The sequence below is a fragment of the Rutidosis leptorrhynchoides genome, chromosome 2 (assembly GCF_046630445.1).
Source record: "Rutidosis leptorrhynchoides isolate AG116_Rl617_1_P2 chromosome 2, CSIRO_AGI_Rlap_v1, whole genome shotgun sequence".
Taxonomy (NCBI): domain Eukaryota; kingdom Viridiplantae; phylum Streptophyta; class Magnoliopsida; order Asterales; family Asteraceae; genus Rutidosis; species Rutidosis leptorrhynchoides.
The window spans coordinates 213,256,715-213,278,185 of NC_092334.1; the positions used below are offsets into that span (position 1 = coordinate 213,256,715).

The following is a 21,471-nucleotide window of genomic DNA, read 5'->3' on the forward strand; positions in this document are numbered from 1 at the left end:
ATGAGATGGATTCTCTGCAGAAAAATCAAACTTATGAGATTGTAGAACTTCCACGCGGGAAGAAGGCACTGAAAAATAAATGGGTGTTCAAGCTGAAAAAGGATGGTAGTGGAAAAGTGGTGAAATACAAAGCACGACTTGTAGTCAAAGGATTCCAACAGAAGAAAGGGATTGATTTTGACGAGATATTTTCACCAGTAGTCAAGATGACTTCAATTAGAGTCATACTTGGATTGGTCGCAAGTATGAACTTGGAGCTTGAACAGATGGATGTAAAGACAGCTTTTCTTCATGGAGATTTACATGAAGAAATTTACATGGAGCAGCTAGAAGGTTTTGAGGTTTCAGGAGATAACCTCGTATGTAAGTTGAAGAAAAGTTTGTACGGTTTGAAGCAGGCACCTAGGCAGTGGTACAAGAAGTTTTACTCGTGCATGGTGAGTCAAGGGTACAAGAAAACTGCAGCAGATGAGTGTGTCTACATTCAGAAGTTTTCTGAAGGAGATTTCGTTGCTCTTCTACTTTATGTAGACGATATTTTGATCGTAGGGAAAGACGTAACGAAGATCAACCAGCTGAAGAAGGAACTCTCTAAGTCTTTTGACATGAAAGACTTAGGACAGGCTCAACAGATTTTGGGAATGCAGATAACCCGAGATAGGAAGAATAAAACGTTATGGCTACCCCAGGAGAAGTATATTGAACGAGTGCTTTCACGTTTCAATATGAACAATGCCAAACCTGTTAGTATTCCATTAGCTAACCATTTCAAGTTAAGCAAGAGTTCTTGTCCCTCATCCAAGGAAGAGATCGGGGAGATGTCGTCAGTACCATATTCCTCAGCAGTTGGAAGTTTGATGTATGCGATGGTGTGTACAAGGCCCGATATTGCTCATACAGTGGGAACGGTGAGTCGTTTTCTCTCGAACCCCGGGAAAGAGCATTGGGATGCAGTAAAATGGATTCTCAGATATCTTAAAGGTACAAAGAATCTATGTCTTTGTTACGGGGGAGCTGATCCAATCTTGGAGGGCTATACAGATGCGGATATGGCCGGAGATCCTGATAGTAGGAAATCTACTTCAGGATTCATTTACACTTTTGCAGGGGGAGCTGTTTCATGGCAGTCAAGACTACAGAGGTGTGTTGCATTATCCACAACTGAAGCAGAGTATATTGCTGCCGCAGAAGCTGGAAAAGAAATGTTGTGGTTAAAGCGTTATCTCCAAGAATTTGGAATCAAGCAAAAGGAGTACAAGGTACATTGTGACAGTCAGAGTGCTCTAGATTTGAGCAAGAACTCCATGTACCATTCCCGTACAAAACATATTGATATTCGCTATCATTGGATACGCGAGGTAATTAATCGACAACTGTTGAGACTAGTGAAGATCCATACAAAGGAGAATCCTGCGGATATGTTAACAAAGGTGGTGACTCGAGAGAAGTTGGAGTTATGCAGAGACATAACTGGAATGTTCGTGGATTCAGCTGGAGGGGGAGAATTGAAAGTTTCCAGCCTACAATCTAGAAGCTCACCTTCTAGATGTTCAAAGTAGCCTTCTTTGAACACCATGTAGAAGAAGCAAAGATGAACACGATGACGGCCGCCCACCATCTCCGTTCACACCCTTCCACCGCCATAGAATTTTTGCTATAAATAGAGATGCAAACTTTCATTGTAAATCATCCCAAATCACTCAGAGAAGTATAATCACAACCTAGAGAGTGTGTGTGAATTTTGAGAGTTTTTTTTTTGTAAGAGTTTTGTAATACTCTGTAAATCTATTCTTGTGAGTAATAGAGTTGTTTTTCTCTCAAATTTGTATCTCCCAACGTCCAGGCGATCCCCTCTTCCTAACATGTATTTGTTCCAGGTAATATCTAATATCCGACTACATTCGTCACGTGTGATATAATTTATCTCAAAACTTACGACGTATTTAAAATGTACGTTTTCACTGCAGGACCGGACTGCACATCTGTAAGATATGTTGGTTTAGATTGACCATGCCTAAACTGATCAACAATAGGCAGTAAATAAGTAAACACTCCAAAAGTTATACTTTCAAATGTACATTCACGACGAGAAATTCGAATACAATTGGTAAAACCGTAGAAGTCATTTCACGTATCATGCTAAATGTTGGTATCCAAACGAATCATTCGTTGAGGTGCACAACTTTTCATGATGCACGAACATGATGTATCTAAACGGTAGAATCACTCCAAGTAATGTGCACTGCAGAGTTGACTAGGGGCAAGAAGTAAACTCAATCATTCAAGAAATATGCAGCGTCACAACATCTACAACGCTGTCACCAAACGTTTGCATAAAGGTGCGGCACCGCGCGCCCCCTTTCACTAGTTTAAACTAAATTCAAGCATTCTTCAAAAAAATAAACAAAACTAAATTGATTTTCAATTTTTATTTTTAAAAATAAAATAGGATCAGAAATAAGAACTTCAGACATCCAAGGAAGGATAAGACATCATAATCTCTCAAGCCCGGCGAAAGGCGAAAGATCTTAGTCGGCCACTGCGAATGTCTCTGAGAAACAAGCCTTAGATTTATCATCACAAGTATATCGAGCTTTTCATCTTTCTTTTTTTTTATTAATAAAATAAAACTAATAAAATACGGAGTAATATTTTTAATAAGCTGAACTAATATTGTGAAGTACTCCGTAACGATTAATTAAACATTCATGTAAAACATGAATGTTTAATAAACATAAATAAATTAACAATAAGAGGCATCAGTTCTCCAAGGTGCTGTAGCATCAAGGTATGCTTTCAGACGCAAATTGAGTTTCATCACATGCCCAATTAACTATTAAAAACTTTTAAATATGCGATTGGGACCTGTCGGGATTCAATGTTTAACATCAATCAAATCGGAATTTGTCAGTGGAATGACAGACCATTGAATTTTATCGTCACCTCGCAATTTTAAACTAAACTCAAAATCTCAAATTTTGATAAAAAAACGTTAAAAACAATTAAAATCCTGTTTCTAGAAATCTTAAATCAAAATTACAAATCAAATTATTAAACTTGATGTTGCAAGGTAGAAACAAATATAATAACTATAACCAACAGGAGAACAATAAAAACAAAATTTGAAGAACTAGTTAAGGTTCGTGAGATGAATGAGGGAGCGTACGAGATGATGAGGCATAAATAGAGGATGGATAGAGGTTATAGGTTTACGACGATATTACAAAACCCTAAACTCAATCCGCCCAATTTTTTAGGCCCAAAATAGACTCCGCGGCCCATTCAATCACATTCTATTTTTTTAACCAAAATTTTTAATTCTTATTTTAAAACCTTAAAAGTTTTTTTTTTTTTTTTTGAAAGGCAAGCTTGCATCAGTCCGGACCGAAGCCTAGTCATCATTTGCACACACACACGCGCTTTCGGGCAGAAAACCCGAACCACACTCTGAGGATCCGACCCTTTAACCATCCCGAGGGGCAGGCGGACCGGATCTTAGTCCCGGAGCGGGTCGGTAAAACCTTCCATTTGGGCCACCTTCAAGGAATATATTTCAATTCCTAGAGCGGGTGACGAGGTTCGAACCCGAAACCTCTAGCCCTGCGAGTACACAAGTGTAACCGCGGTACCATCGAAGCAATGCTTCATTGGTTAAAACCAATTATCTAATGGTGATGATATATAGACAACCTTTTTAGTTATGTAACCAATTATCTAATGGTGATGATATGTGAACAACCTTTTTAGTTATGTACACAACCAACATATTTTACAGCGTTGTACAGTACAATACCGTAAAACATGTTGGTTGTATACATAACAAAAAAGGATTGTGTACATATCACTCCCCATTATCTAACATCCGGACTATAGAAAAGCCGCCATGAATAATAACATCGCACTATCACTATTTGAGGTGAAACTTGAAGCCATGATTTCTTAATTGAATAGTCTCTCTTCTAATATACTTAGATCTTTCTCGAAATTTTAGCTTAGATCAAGTCTAGTTATTGACTATTACTCGTGTCTCAAATATATTGTTCATTATTTTATTTTCAAATGTTCTAAATTAATTGTCAACTTTCATAAATGGATAAGAATAATGTGAGAAAAATATTGTGTGCCCCTACTTTATTTATGTTAGAGTGTTAGACAAAAAGATATGTAAAATTAAATGGTAAAACTGTGTGACAGATACTTTTTCTTAAACTGTGTATTTTTTATCCAAAGTCAATAGATTTTGAACAGAGAGAGTAGAATATTAGGACCGGCTCAACCCGATTGTATAGACGAGCTTGGCCATAAGGGTTTGGCTATAGTTTATATATGGGTGATGATATGTACACAACCAAATTGCTTTGAATGTTGTACTGTACAACACAGTAAAGGATATTTGGTTATGTACATGTAAAAAGTAGTTGTGTACATATCAATTCCCTTTATTTATATATATATATATATATATATATATATATATATGGAAAGCCTCTTTTTACTGTAGCACTTTCCTTGAGCGCCATGTGGAAACTCTTTATTGGTTCTTTAAACCAACACGGGTTAGTGGGTTGAATTGAAGAGACCCTCTTGGATCGGGCCACTCATTTGGATCAGGTATTTTATTATTATTTTTTCTATCAAATACGGATTATGTTATTATATTGGATTTTTTAATGTTCATCAATCATTTGTTATTCACCTGTCAAATTTTGAAGCTTACAGCAACTACTTAAACTTCTCTTCATATTCAACAACTGATAACTTTGCCACATCAGCTTTCACTGCCTTCTCTTTTATTAACATGTCGCATGTTTGCGCAGTTGTAGCAAGGTTGAGAGGTGTCTCATAACACCTTGTTTATTTAAATCATTAATATCAATTGTCAAATAGTACTCCAGGCAAAGCCTCTTGTGCCAAAAATAATACCAAAATCTCTCTACCCAAATCCCCTGTGGTATTTCTGAAAGTGGCGCAGAGGATTTTGTAGAGGTGGTCCTTGATGATTGATTTCATTGTTGACGGTGGTCCGATGATGTTTTTAGTGGCAGTGGACCCACTTTGAAGGTATTGCCGGAGTTGCAGGTCTTGCGGTGGCCCGGTTCCATTCTCAAACTTTTTACCCATATCATCACCGCCCCGTTCAATCCCACCACCATTTTTGTGTCACTTTTGGTTTTGATTCGAGTGTGCCACGGTTTGAATTAGGGTTTGTAGAAACGATCACTTGCCTAAAGTGAAGGGATTGTATGATCTTTTGTATATTCTTTGTGTTTGAAGTGTATGTGTGATTGTATCAAAACTGATATTGGGTTTTTTCAAAAAAACTTCATCTCCTTTTTCTTTCAATTTTATAATTTTATTTGATTAATAGAAATTATCAACCGAATGCGTGCATATTTGTTTTATATGCTTCTATTTGGTGCAATTGTGGTTCTCGTTGGAGAAATGATACCATATGTGTCGGTCTATTGCAAAAAATAATAATTTCTCTCTTAGCAACTCACTGACTTTTATGATGGTAATTAGTTAATTTGATGGTCAGATCATTTTTCTTAACACATTTAGATCAACATGATCTATAATTTTGACTTAGTTATTTTTTCTTTACTTCACATGTTTATGTCTACAGCAAGCAATATCAATTATTCATATGAGCTTCTTGCGCCTTTTTACTTTCACTGCAGCTTACTTACTGTGGGTGATTAGTTATTGATATGTACATCTTTCAATTTCACGGAGTGTCAATCATAACTAATTTATGATTTCAACTTTTTGCTTAATATTATTTTTTTTCGAAAAGCAAGCATTATATAAAACGAAAAACGAATACAAGGAGAGTCCAGGAAACAAGCCAAACCAAACGAAAAAGAAACGAAAAACAAGGCTAATCTACATCGCTAGACTACTATGAACAAACGTACAAGAGAAACCGACAAATAAAATGGAAATGCTGAATTAGCCAATTCACGACCTAGAAGATGTATCCGAGACGTAGAAGCCCGGGTTAATTAACCATTGATGCCATTCCAAAGACGACTTTTTGAGCCGTTTTGAGATCCATCTAAAACATATAGTTTGGATGTTGGTTAGGATTCTCGCTGGGATCCACGACTGATTTTTGAAAACAAGATCATTCCGAGCCTTCCAAATAGAATAACACACCACCTATTTCACCCCTTGCCAAATCACTTTTCCTAAGTTTGATGGATGAGGAAACAAGGAGTTATCATCAAAGACTTGGTCCAACGAAAGAGAGTTGATAAACGGAAGATTCCACCATTTGAGAATATGATTCCAAAGCTCTATAGTATATGGACATTGAGATAAAATATGCTCCACCGATTCTATATTATTTCGACATATAGGGCATAAGATAGAATCCAAGTCAATGCCTCTTTTATCGAGTTCAACCCGGACCGGGATTCTTAATTGCATTGCCCTCCACACGAAGATTTCAACCTTTAACGGAATAGCTTTTGTTTTTGAGAGTTTCACCTTGAGCTGATGTATCCGCTCTCATATTATTGATGAGAATAGATAAACTTTTTGTTTTGAAGATGCCATCACTAGCGAGTAACCAAATACAAGAGTCTGATGAGCTATGATTTAAAGGGGCTGTAGAAATTTCGTCCATCAGCAACTGCAAATCAGTTTGGGCCCTTCCACGAATGGGTCTGGCCCAGTTCCATTGAAAGCTGATAAGCCCATTAACGTTTGAAAATCGATCGGCTACCATGGCCTGCTTGTCACCTTCCAGCGCAAAAAGTATGCTATATTTATCTTTTAAAATTGAGTTGCCCCACCACTGCTCGTGCCAGAAACTAATCGTCGATTCATCCCCAATTCCTTTGACAAAAGAATTTGTGAAACTAATTCCAAGAGCGTCGATTGCTAAACCTGCCTTAATGATATTCCTCCAAGTAGAAGAAAATTGCCGGTTGATATCGGCTAAAAAGTCACACTTTTACCCCGGTATTAAGGCCCAAAAACAAGAAAGATTCGAACTTTGTCGGCAAAATACCCACTTCGTCAGTTAGAATTGAAGAACAAGTAATTACGAAGACGGTGCAAAAAGAATCAAGAGAATCGGAGCTAAAACGAAGATTCTAGAGCGAAAACGGTGAAAGACAAGAAATCAAGTTACGATCTAGGGAATCAGCAAGCCAACTGGCTTGCCAAACGGCCTGCCAAACGGCCAGATCAAATGGCCTCAATAAACGGCTTGCCTTAGCAAACGGGCCCTGCAAACGGCTTGCCAAACGGCCTGCCAAACGGCCTGCCAGCCATTTGTAGGCAAATTTTGTGCTTATTTAAAGGGTCTTTGTCATTCATTCCAACACACACTTCAATTCACTTATTTCTCTCTCTTGTACAATATTAGTCATACTCTCAAGGCCTTCGACTCCGTGCGGGAAACCTAGTACCCGGAGAAGAACGCCGAAGATTGTATTAGGAGCGGACTGAAGTCTTGAAGTTGTCACTTTTGTATTCGGAACTCGTTTAATCTACTGGTACTTTTATCCCTTATCTTTATATAATGTCTTATATTATTATTGTTGGTCCCTTGATAACAACAGGAGTATTGTAGAGGGGGGAGGGGGTGAATACAATTTCTTTTAATTAACTTAACAGTTAAACACGATTAGTATTCAAGCATGTAAATTAAATAGAGTCACAGGTAATTTTCAACAGTTATTCTTTATTGATTGAATCACATAAAGAATCACAACTATCCTTGGTGGAATGATAGTTGGTTGATACAGATTACCTAGAATATAGCTAAGAGGTAAACTAAAAGCTATTACACGTTTTTGACTCTAAATGAATAAACCCACACCACTAGTTGTTACAATAGTGGATACAACAATTTATAGTAGTCCTATTAACCGTGTAATGGTTCTATTGTCCACTGGTACATAGGATGTCTGTACTTGTGGGGACAACTGCATCAGAGAGCATGCTCTCCTCTTTCCTCTTTGGTAGCTATTTGCAGGAACACCCCAATTCGGTTTGGCACCACTATTTGATTAAACAAATAGAATGTTGTGTTCCCTAGGTGTTGACAAAGTATAACCCATGTCTGCACATGCGTTAAACTTCTGCATTCCCACGTGGTCTTGTAAGGTCACTTGTCAGCCGCCGACGCGTGTCCTTTTCTGTTCAACTTTGTCTTTGACTTCTGTTGAATAGTACAATTGATGTAGATCACTCGGAAAACTACTATGTTTATAATGGAGCATAGCTGTCTTGTGTAGTAAGCTGCATTCCAGCCGTGCTAGTTCTTCATTGCTGAGACACTTGATATTCTTGAACTGCTGAGTACACATCCTGTGCTGATTGAAGAACACTGTCTACCTTGTGCTGGTAGACTGAGCAGCAAACTACACTCGACACAGCAATATCTGCTGTCTATACATAAACAAACTTGTGCTGGCTGCACATAACATTTTAGTGCAAATAAATTACAGTTTTGTCATAATTAAATCCTTAATTATTTTGGGGACTCAACAATCTCCCCCTATTTGATGATGACAAAACCTATGACATATAGAGAAAACACTAAAGCTAGCACAGAGGGACCTAATGAAAATGGGGCAGTAAATTTGTCCCTTTTAAGTTTATTTTTGGGATCTTTTGCTGAGTTATCTATATCTTATAATTTGATATGATTTTGAAGATAAACTCATTTCACTTTCATTACAGCAGAGTATATACAGTAATTACAAGAACATCATAATGAAAAATGAAATAAACAAAAGATACAATTTGAGCACTAGAGGGCTATCTATCTTTATCTTTATCTAATTTCTTTTTCAGATAGCTCCTCTTGTTTGATTTTCCAGGCTTCAGAAAATAGGATAGGTATATCAGCAGGATCAAATACAGGGATATGAGGAGGTAGAATGATGGGATCTCTTCTTTGTGGGCCTTCACCAGTAGATTTCTTTCCTTTAGATTTTGAGAAAGTACTTCTGCTATGTTTACTACTGGTGCATTCCCAAATTTTGTAGATTTGTTGAAGATCTCTTGGAGTTCTGGCTTCAATGTCTTTTTAATAGCACTTTCAGCTTTACCAATAAAGTACTCCAATATCTCCATCCATTCATTGAATCCTAAGGATCGTAACTCATCATAATTTATCCTTTCTTGAACATTATTCTCCCTGCTGACATTGAAAGCTCTTTTTGTGCCTCAGTGCACTTTGATGATCTTGCTGGGATTTGATCTTCTGTTCATCACATCACCATACCTGCTCCTATAATAATGATCAGATAGTTCTATGGTTCGGGCAGTTTCTATAGGAGCAATAGCAGGTGCTTTCTCAGCAGCTTCTAGTTCATCAATGGCCTTATCCTGTTACTTGATAATGGCTTTAGCTAATTTGAGGGACTCAGCCTCTTGCTTTCTATCAGTAGCCAATTTGTCTTCTACTTCCTGAAGCCTTAACCTCTCTGCGAGTTCAGCATCAGCAGCCTCCCTTCTTTGCCTTTCAGCTTCTAAGCCCAACAGATAATCATCGGCAGTAATTTTCAGGGACTTTGCTGTTTCAATCATCTTTCTACCCTCTTCAATTCTAAGGGCAGTACGATACTGCCTTAGATCCATACCCAGCTGGCGAGCCTTTTGAAATTGAGCTTTCTCCTCATCAGTAAAGAGCCTTTGACCAATGTTATTTAAGTATACACCAATTTCAATGTCATAAGTCAAGGCAGTGATGTAGAATGACTGATCAAGAGGATGATGCAGCAATCTAACTTGGTGTATCCTTTCATTAATAGCTGCTTGTCTTTGCTCAAGAAATTTTGGTACAGTGATCTCCAGCCTGTAAGCCTCTCTTTCATCTGGATTCATTCTAAATAGATCTGGCTCACCACGGGCAACTGAATCATCTTCCCAAGATCTGTATTTACCATGACGTTTTAGGAAAAATGGAGGATACATGATTGATTCATCTATGCCAGATGAACTCACTGGAAACTGATTAACACGATTATCCTGTGTTCTGTTAAAATAAGTGATGGTCCGGGGAGAGATAGGTGATTGAACAAATAAGTGATCTCTTCTACCCCAGACTGTAAAGTCAGCAGGATTAACCGTATCATCATATTGATTAGCACCCAGCACATCCACCTTTGCTGGGTCTTCAACACTTGTTTCACCCAGCAGCACACTACTGACTGGGTCTTCATTCACAGAACTCCTTGCTGTGTCTTCAGTACCAGCTGACTGATTAGTATCAGCTGACACAACTGCCACAGTATCTTCATCAGCTGCCTCAAATAGGGGTCCTTTTCTTAGGGGCTGGTTATCCCTAGGAGCAGATTTCCCCCTTTGTTTGTCAATTGGCTTGGGTTCAGCTGATGGTTCTTGTGTTGATACTGGTTCTTGTGGTGGCAGATAGGGAACAATAGCAAGATGCTCCCCCTGAACATCAACATCTGCTGGCTGTTGTTGTGTAGCTGGCTGAGTAGACGATACTGTTCGAGAAGATGAGCTGGTTTCTAACATTGCATCTAGCCATTTCATAAATACATCAGCTCTAACTCCTCCTGACTCAGTAGATGCTAAATAGTCTTTCATCTCTTCAGGAGTCATCTTCTTTATTCTATCTTCTCGCTCAGCATACAGCTTGGCTTTCTTTTTATCATACTTGATCATGAACTTAGCATTTCTTTTCAGGGTAGCCCTTTTATATTCTTCAATGCTGATCAGATCATCGTCAATTTCACGCTTATCAGGAGTGAGGGTTCGTCTACGCTCAATTTTAAGTCTTTTTAGAGCGGCATAGGCCCCAAACTTAGCATTGAAAGCAGCATCTAATTCCTGCTGTCTCTTCTGATGTCTCTCCATTTTTCTTTTCATTTTACGTTCAATGGTTTGAGAGACAACAAAAGATTCAGCAACAACCAATTCAGAAACTGTGACGATCCGGGAATTTTTGACCAAATTTAAACTTAATCTTTATATAGTTTTGACATGATAAGCAAAGTCTATTAAACCGAGTCTCAAAATTTTTGAACTGTTTCATGAAATCATTTGACCTTCGACCAGTTCCGACGATTCACGAACAATTAATTGTAACTTGATATGTGTGTATGTATATATAAATAATAATTCGAAATATAATTTAAAGTATAATATGTTGTTGTTATTAAAAAATTAATAAAACAAAAATAGGATATTATAATAATTATTATTTAAAAAATATCTCTATATATAAATAAAGAATATTAAAAATAAATATTAAAGGATTGTAATACTCGTTTGATGTTTTGATTGATATTAAGCAAGTTAAATTCAAACTTATGTAATTTTAAAATAAACGATGATTTGAAAATGAGTAATATAAATTTTAGGCTTATTAAAAATGTATTTAAGAAACTATTTATTGAATTTTAAAACTTTTTATATTTTACTTGGGGTTGGGGGTGAATAATTAATTTAATTTTTATTTAATAGTTAATGATCGAATTTTATACCATAATGACCAAAATAAATAATTATAGTTAATTTAAAAATTTGGGATTTTTTAGAGGACTTTTTATTCGCTACTGATGATCAATGGAGCACGAATTTTAGTCCGTGAATGAAATAGTAAACGACGGCTAACAATTTACACGTTTATATTTGTTTGATTATTATTATATTATTTATTATTATTATTATTAATTATTATTAATATTATAATTAATTATTATTAATATTATAATTAATTATTGTACTAAAAGTAGGCAATGAGAGATAGATAGATGGAGACTGCGGCTCTTTAATTCTTCATTTACTATTCGAATACTGTGCCCTTTTGTTCTTTACAATCCACTTACAGGTTCTCATATAAAGAAATATATATATATATATATATATATAAATATAATTATTATATATTTATACTTATATATATATATATATATATATATATATATATATATATATATATATATATATACTTCTTCTTCTCTTGCACCCTTCGACACCCTAGAACTGTGATGACCCGAAAATTTTCGACCAAATTTAAACTTTAATCTTAATATAATTTCAACACGATGAGCAAAGTCATTCTAATTGAGTCTCTAAATCTTATAACTGCTTACATAAACCTTGAATGTGCCCGACGATTCACGAGCTATTGTTTGTAAATAAATATAAAAATATATGTATAAATAAACTCTATACATATGTAATATTATATATAAGGTAATATACAAATATTAAAGACTCAATAAATTATATAATTGGTAGATATGATATGATAAAAGATAATACACTATATGTAATTACAAGTTAAATATAATTGTAGTATTAATACTATTACTTTCACTTTTATTATTAAGATTAATACATTTATCATTAATATTAATATATTTATATATATATATATATATATATATATATATATATATATATATATATATATATATATATATATATATATAATATATGAATATGGAAATTTAATATATATATAAATTGATAAATTATTTTTATTAACAATATTACTATAATCAATAATATTAGAATAATTAGTAACATCTTTTATTAATGACATTATAGTTATATATTTCATAATAATTATTACTATTATCATTAGTAATAATATTATCATTATACTCGTATTATTATTAGATAAAATATTAAAGATATTATTATCTTTAATTATAAATATAAATATATATATGTAAAAGAAATACTGATAAAGATATAAAAACAGATATATAATTACAGCAAATAAAAATTGTATATAAATATAAAGTAGGAATCATAGTCTATTTCAAGTTGCTTTCTTACTGTATTTGAAATCCAAAAATTCATACAATCTGATTCTCAAACAATTCAGTATCAAACAAATTCTGTTTATAGTTGTTGAACTTTTATATTTATCTTATATTCTTTTCTGATTGAAAGAGTGGCTTACTCTTTGTCTGCAACTGGTGACAAGTCGACCTCAAAATCAAAAGGGATCCAATACATTACTACAGCACTCCCTTAAAGTCCTACATATATTGTGAACTGCAAATCAATTTAATTTGAGAAAATAAGAACGAACCCAGCTTGTTTTCCCCTGTCGTGCAGCTTTTTCCTCAAATATCGATTTTGAAATCAATTTTAAAAAGTAATAATGCAGTTTCGTTAGGATTCATCCATGTAATCTTTCTGCAAAATATGAAACTCCAATTCTTCAAAACAAGATCGAATTTTTGAGTCAAAGTTTTTATTTTTAAAAGTCAAATATTCGTTCTAGATCAAATTCGAATTTGATGTTATATTTTATGTTAAATTAAGAATTCAGTTAGATTCTAGGAAGGATTTGAAGCATCTTTTATGTTTTGATCTTTGTCTAAAATAGTCCAAAAATCAAAATCAATATTTGAGTTATATTTTTTTTCTTTGACAGCGTACCAGCTGTTTCTGTTTTTTTTTCTTGTCTTGTGTTTGTTAATGAAAACCACAATTGTAAAATGTTTCTATTTCAATTATATGTTTTAAATAAAACCTGCAAGACTCGGTTATGGTTACTGTCGATTCAAGGTGGGGTGAAGAAGAAGTAGTATAAGATACAAATGATACGGTTTAAGTAATTTCGGGTCGAGAGTATATTAGGAAAAACAGAAATGGTTCAGTGGCTAAGGGAGTTGACGGGTGAGCGAGAGGTCTCGAGTTCGAGTCCGGTCTGCTGAAATTCTTTTTAGGGAAACTTTAAAAGGGTATAATCTTTTTAACTTTCATTTTTCTTATTATTATTATTAGTATTAACCCCATTTATTATTATTAATGTTATTATTGTTAGAATTATTATTATTATTATCATATTTACAAATTATAATTATTACAATTATTGTTATTATAAATATTAATATAAGTATCATGGATATTAATATCATTTTAGTATTATCTTTATGTATTATTATTATTATTATTATTATTATTATTATGATTATTATTATTGTTATTATCATTATTAGGAACCTAATAAAACTTTCATTATAAACATTATAATTAGTGACAAAGTAATGCAACTTATTATTATTTTTGTAAATATTAGTAATTGTACCATTCTTAGTACTATTATTATTATTATTATGAATATGTTTAGGATTATTATTATTGTTATAAAACAATACAGGTTATTATTACTCTCACTAATATTAGTATAAATATCATTTTCGTAATTATTAGTTTTACTATTATTATTATTAACATATGTATCAATTTTAACAATATCGTTATTTATATTAGTATTATCAATATTAAGAAAGTTATTATTATTAGTAAATCATTATTATCAAAACTATCATTTTCGTTACAAATAAATATTTTGTACCTAAAATATACTTAATACATATATTATAATCATATTAATAGTTCATATATCACCTACCAATTATAATAACATTATTTATAATGGAAATATCAGACAGAGTAATCGAGGCAGATCACTGTATTTAATTATAGCGATCTTAATCTCCTTATTCGCCGAAGAATCAAATCTCTCAGATTTCGAAGATTTTTTTTAAATCCCTTGAATTCCGGAATTCAATCGCGACTACGTCAAAAGTTATGTAAAATCTCCATTTCTTCATCTCGATCTTTTGTGATAACTTTATTCATAAGCTTCGATTAATCAAATCATTTTATCCATATTACTCAATGATGATAAAACTCTATTTATCAACTCATAATCGTCATGAAAATATTTTATTATTAACCATGACCACCTCACTCAAATTTTGGGACGAAATTTATTTAACGGGTAGGTACTGTGATGACCCGAAAATTTTCGACCAAATTTAAACTTTAATCTTAATATAATTTCGACACGATAAGAAAAGTCATTCTAATTGAGTCTCTAAATCTTATAACTGCTTACATAAACCTTGAATGTGCCCGATGATTCACGAGCTATTATTTGTAAATAAATATAAAAATATATGTATAAATAAACTCTATACATATGTAATATTATATATATAAGGTAATATACAAATATTAAAGACTCAATAAATTATATAATTGGTAGATATGATATGATAAAAGATAATACACTATATGTAATTACAAGTTAAATATAATTGTAGTATTAATACTATTACTTTCACTATTATTATTATTAAGATTAATACATTTATCATTAATATTATATATATATATATATATAATATATATATATATAATATATGAATATGGAAATTTAATATATATATAAATTGATAAATTATTTTTATTAACAATATTACTATTATCAATAATATTAGAATAATTAGTAACATCTTTTATTAATGACATTATAGTTATATATTTCATAATAATTATTACTATTATCATTAGTAATAATATTATCATTATACTCGTATTATTATTAGATAAAATATTAAAGATATTATTATCTTTAATTATAAATATAAATATATATATGTAAAAGAAATACTGATAAAGATATAAAAACAGATATATAATTACAGCAAATAAAAATTGTATATAAATATAAAGTAGGAATCATAGTCTATTTCAAGTTGCTTTCTTACTGTATTTGAAATCCAAAAATTCATACAATCTGATTCTCAAACAATTCAGTATCAAACAAATTCTGTTTAGAGTTGTTGAACTTTTATATTTATCTTATTTTTTTCTGATTGAAAGAGTGGCGTACTCTTTGTCTGCAACTGGTGACAAGTCGACCTCAAAATCAAAAGGGATCCAATACATTACTACAGCACTCCCTTAAAGTCCTACATATATTGTGAACTGCAAATCAATTTAATTTGAGAAAATAAGAACGAACCCAGCTTGTTTTCCCCTGTCGTGCAGCTTTTTCCTCAAATATCGATTTTGAAATCAATTTTAAAAAGTAATAATGCATTTTGGTTAGGATTCATCCATGTAATCTTTCTGCAAAATATGAAACTCCAATTCTTCAAAACAAGATCGAATTTTTGAGTCAAAGTTTTGATTTTTAAAAGTCAAATATTCGTTCTAGATCAAATTCAAATTTGATGTTATGTTTTATGTTAAATTAAGAATTCAGTTAGATTCTAGGAAGGATTTGAATCATCTTTTATGTTTTGATCTTTGTCTAAAGCAGTCCAAAAATCAAAATAAATATTTGAGTTATATTTTTTTTTTCTTCGACAGCGTACCAGCTGTTTCTGTTTTTTTTTTCTTTTCTTGTCTTGTGTTTGTTAATGAAAAACACAATTGTAAAATGTTTCTGTTTCAATTATATGTTTTAAATAAAACCTGCAAGACTCGGTTATGGTTTCTGTCGATTCAAGGTGGGGTGAAGAAGAAGTAGTATAAGATACAAATGATACGGTTTAAGTAATTTCGGGTCGAGAGTATATTAGGAAAAACAGAAATGGTTCAGTGGCTAAGGGAGTTGACGGGTGAGCGAGAGGTCTCAGGTTCGAGTCCGGTCTGCTGAAATTCTTTTTAGGGAAACTTTAAAAGGGTATAATCTTTTTACCTTTCATGTTTCTTATTATTATTATTATTAGTATTAACCCCATTTATCATTATTAATGTTATTATTATTAGAATTATTATTATTATTATTATCATATTTACAAATTATAAGTATTACAATTATTGTTATTATAAATATTAATATAAGTATCATGGATATTAATATCATTTTAGTATTATCTTTATGTATTATTATTATTATTATTATGATTATTATTATTATTATTATTATTATCATTATTAGGAACCTAATAAAACTTTCATTATAAACATTATAATTAGTGACAAAGTAATGCAACTTATTATTATTTTTGTAAATATTAGTAATTGTACCATTCTTAGTACTATTATTATTATTATGAATATGTTTAGGATTATTATTATTGTTATAAAACAATACAGGTTATTATTACTCTCACTAATATTAGTATAAATATCATTTTCGTAATTATTAGTTTTACTATTATTATTATTAACATATGTATCAATTTTAACAATATCATTATTTATATTAGTATTATCAATATTAAGAAAGTTATTATTATTAGTAAATCATTATTATCAAAACTATCATTTTCGTTACAAATAAATATTTTGTACCTAAAATATACTTAATACATATATTATAATCATATTAATAGTTTATATATCACCTACCAATTATAATAACATTATTTATATAAATAATTATATATAACGAATTAAGAATATTTTCATATAATACTAACCATATATATATATATATATATATATATATATATATATATATATATATATATATATATATATATATATAAAAACCAAATATATAGATATTAAACATTTAAAATATATACACAAACTAAATAAGTATAATATATAATTCAAGTTATAATATATAAACTTGTTCGAATACGATTATACATTTTAATATATATACAAATGATATAGGTTCGTGAATCCGAGGCCAACCCTGCATTGTTCAGTTTGTCGAATGTTGTCATATATATTTTTACTACAAAATACATTAGGTGAGTTTCATTTGCCTTTTTACCCTTTACATTTTTGGGCTGAGAATACATGCACAACTTTTATAAATATTTTACGAAATAGACATATAAACTAATGAACATTCTATGGTTGAATTATCAAAATCGAATATGCCCCTTTTTATTAAGTCCGGTAATCTAAGAATTAGGGAACAAACACCCTAATTGACGCGAATCCTAAGGATAGATCTATGGGCCTGACGAACCCCATCCAAAGTACCGGATGCTTTAGTACTTCGTTTTGTTTATATCATGTTCGAAGGGTTTCCCGGAATGATAGGGGATATTCTATATGCATGATAAGGCTAAAAAGGAACATATATTTCATAGCATTATCCCCCAAGAAAGACAAGATTTTAGTTGCAATTGTTCCATTTTCAAGTAATATTCGTTTATTTTAAATAAGTGCGAAGACAAAAGGCGAAAACGACGATTTGAAGACAAAAAGGTCCAAAAAGCTAAAAAGTACAAGATACAATCAAAAAGGTTCAAATTATTGATGAAGAACGTCTAAAAATGACAAGAGTACAAGTTAGAAAACGCAAAGTACACGATATAAAATTGTACGAAAGGACGTTCGAAAATCCGGAACCGGAACATGAGTCAACTCTCAATGCTCGACGCAACGGTGTAAAAATTACGAGTCAACTATGCACAAGAATAAAATATAATATTTAAATAATTCATAATAAGAATAATATTAAATAATAAAAAGTTGTTAATTGAGCATAGTTCAGGGGTCATAAATGAAAATTCAAATTTATAATTTGTAATTCGATCGATAGAGGAACACTTTTTTCTATCATATTTCTATCGATCCATCTATCTATTATCAATATCAATTATCAATATCTATATTCTATATCTCTATCATAATGTTAACTTAATAAGATATAACAATAATCTTAATTTTAATTTTAAATTATGATAATAATAAGATTTATGATAGAGATCGTTTGAGTGTGTAAGTCGAAATTCTGTCCGTGTAACGCTACACTATTTTTAATCATTGTAAGTTATGTTCAACCTTTTTATATTAATGTCTCGTAGCTAAGCCGTTATTATGCTTATTTAATCCGAAGTAATCATGATGTTGGGCTAATTACTAAAATTGGGTAATTGGGCTTTGTACCATAATTGGGGTTTGGACAAAAGAACGACACTTGTGGAAATTAGACTATGGGCTATTAATGGGCTTTATATTTGTTTAACTAAATGATAGTTTGTTAATGTTAATATAAAGATTTACAATTGGGCGTCCCTATAAATTACCATATACACTCAATCGGACACGATGGGCGGGGTATTTATATGTACGAATAATCGTTCATTTAACCGGACACGGGAATGGATTAATAGCCACTAGAATAATTAAAACAGGGGTGAAATTATGTACAAGGACACTTGGTATAATTGATAACAAAATATTAAAACCTTGGGTTACACTCAGTCGACATCCTGGTGTAATTATTAAACAAAGTATTAAAATCTTGTTACAGTTTAAGTCCCCAATTAGTTGGAATATTTAACTTCGGGTATAAGAATAATTTGACGAGGACACTCGCACTTTATATTTATGACTGATGGACTGTTATGGACAAAAACCAGACGGACATATTAAATAATCCAGGACAAAGGACAATTAACCCATGAGCATAAAACTAAAATCAACACGTCAAACATCATGATTACGGAAGTTTAAATAAGCATAATTCTTTTATTTCATATTTAATTTCTTTTATTTTATATTTAATTGCACTTCTAATTATCGCATTTTTATTGTTATTTTATTTAATTGCACTTTTAATTATCGCAAGTTTATTTTATCGCACTTTTATTATTCGCAATTTCATTATCGTTATTTACTTTATGCTTTAATTTAAGTCTTGTATTTATTTTTAATATTTTACATTTGGTTTTAACTGCGACTAAAGTTTTAAAATCGACAAACCGGTCATTAAACGGTAAAAACCCCCCTTTATAATAATAATATTACTTATATATATATATTTGTATTTTTACAATTATTGTGTGTAAAAAAATATAGTGTTATACTTCACGAGCTCCCTGTGGAACGAACCGGACTTACTAAAAACTATACTATAATACGATTAGGTACACTGCCTAAAAGTGTTGTAGCAAGGTTTAAGTATATCCACTCGATAAATAAATAAATAACTTGTGTAAAATTGTAGCATATTTAATAGTATTTCGCACTAAAAATAATACTATTTTGTATACACCCCCTACGACATCAAGTATTTTTGGCGCCGCTGCCGGGGACCTGGCGAAACGCTATATTTTTACGCTATATTTCTTATATCTAATTTTGTAAAAATATTTTGTATTTAAAAAAAAAAAAAAAAACCTAAAAAAAAAAAAAAACGTAAAAAAAAAAAAATATATTTTTAAGATTTTGTCTATAAATTTTTTTTTTTTTTTAGTTTTATTACCTTTAGATTTTTAGACTATATTCGCAACTTTTAGTATTAAGTTTAGTTTTGCCATAGTTATTTTTACTTCTAGAATTTTTAGGCTTTGCCGTAAAATCCCTTAAGTGCTTATTCCTTAGACTAAGATTTATGTGCTTTAGAATTTTGCGACGCCGTTTTTCGCGCTACTTTCTTATTTTTATTTTTCGACGCCTATTTTTCGACCTTTTTATTTTTCGACGTTTTTCGTCGCGCAATCTTTTTCTTTCTTATTTCTCGACGCTCTAGTTTTTAGGACTTAGAATTTTCTCTATTTCTTATCTAAATCTTAAAACAGAAAGAAAAATTATTTAAGCGGTTAAATTAATAGACGTTGACATTTTTCTGGTTCGTAGTAATAGTTGGATTTGTTAGTGGCTAGTTGTGGGCTTCCGATTTAAAGGGTCCTGGCTACCTGCTACATCTTTTGGCTATTCGAAACGTGGGCAAAATCAGAAAAAGTCTATTAATTGGACAACTTATATAAGTTTTTCTAATTTTTATAACTAATAGGATATTCTGTGAATGCACCGAGCAAAACGTTCACCACCTGTAACTCGATCAAGACATTTAGCAAATATCGCCGTTGATTTTTCTTTAGAATCGTCATCCAGTCGACCGAATACTCAAACTCAAATTTCCGATAATCCAGTTTTTGAAACCAACCTCACAATTGAGAATCCGGAGATTGCTGAGGAAGAAACCATTAAATCAGAAACCTCTAGTGATTCGGATACAACACTTCCAATCATGGAAAATCTAGAACCTCTAAGTATGGAAGACCTAATGAGAGCTAAACGCACTGGCCAAGGTCACGCAATTACTCATCCAAACATTAATGCACCAGATTATGAAATCAAAGGACAAATTCTACACATGGTAACTAATCAGTGCCAATATAGTGGTGCGCCGAAGGAAGATCCAAACGAACATCTTCGTACGTTTAATAGGATCTGTACACTATTCAAAATCCGAGAAGTAGAGGATGAACAGATCTATCTCATGTTGTTTCCCTGGACTTTAAAGGGAGAAGCCAAAGATTGGTTAGAATCGTTACCTGAAGGGGCGATTGACACATGGGATGTTTTAGTTGAAAAATTTCTTAAACAATTCTTTCCGGCATCCAAAGCCGTGAGACTTCAAGGAGAAATTGTTACGTTCGCGCAAAAGCCAAATGAAACATTATATGAGGCGTGGACAAGATTCGGAAGGATGTTGAGAGGATATCCTCAACATGGTTTAGACACTTACCAAATAGTACAAATATTCTACCAAGGTGTCAACGTTGCTACACGAAAAGACATCGACATAACAGCCGGTGGTTCCATTATGAAGAAAACCGCAACTGAAGCTTACAAAATTATTGATAACACAGCATCCCACTCACATGAGTGGCACCAAGAAAAAGATATCTTTCGATCATCTAAAGCGGCTAGAGCTGATTCTAGCCATGACTTTGATTCCGTTTCCGCAAAAATAGATGCTTTCGAAAGACGAATGGAAAAGATGAATAAAGA

General features: G+C 32.0%; 3 non-coding genes across 3 annotated transcripts; all 3 read right to left on the reverse strand.

Moving 5' to 3' along the window:
* Positions 1-2,462: 2,462 nt before the first annotated feature.
* LOC139895471 (small nucleolar RNA SNORD14) lies at positions 2,463-2,586 on the reverse strand. Its single transcript, XR_011775911.1, has one exon. It is a non-coding gene; the product is annotated as a small nucleolar RNA SNORD14 (small nucleolar RNA).
* Positions 2,587-2,751: 165 nt separating this feature from the next.
* Positions 2,752-2,830, reverse strand: LOC139895406 (small nucleolar RNA Z101). Its single transcript, XR_011775858.1, has one exon. It is a non-coding gene; the product is annotated as a small nucleolar RNA Z101 (small nucleolar RNA).
* A 24-nt stretch (positions 2,831-2,854) lies between these two features.
* On the reverse strand, positions 2,855-2,948 carry LOC139895415 (small nucleolar RNA snoR14). The gene has a single exon (XR_011775867.1). It is a non-coding gene; the product is annotated as a small nucleolar RNA snoR14 (small nucleolar RNA).
* Between the last annotated feature and the right edge of the window lie 18,523 nt (positions 2,949-21,471).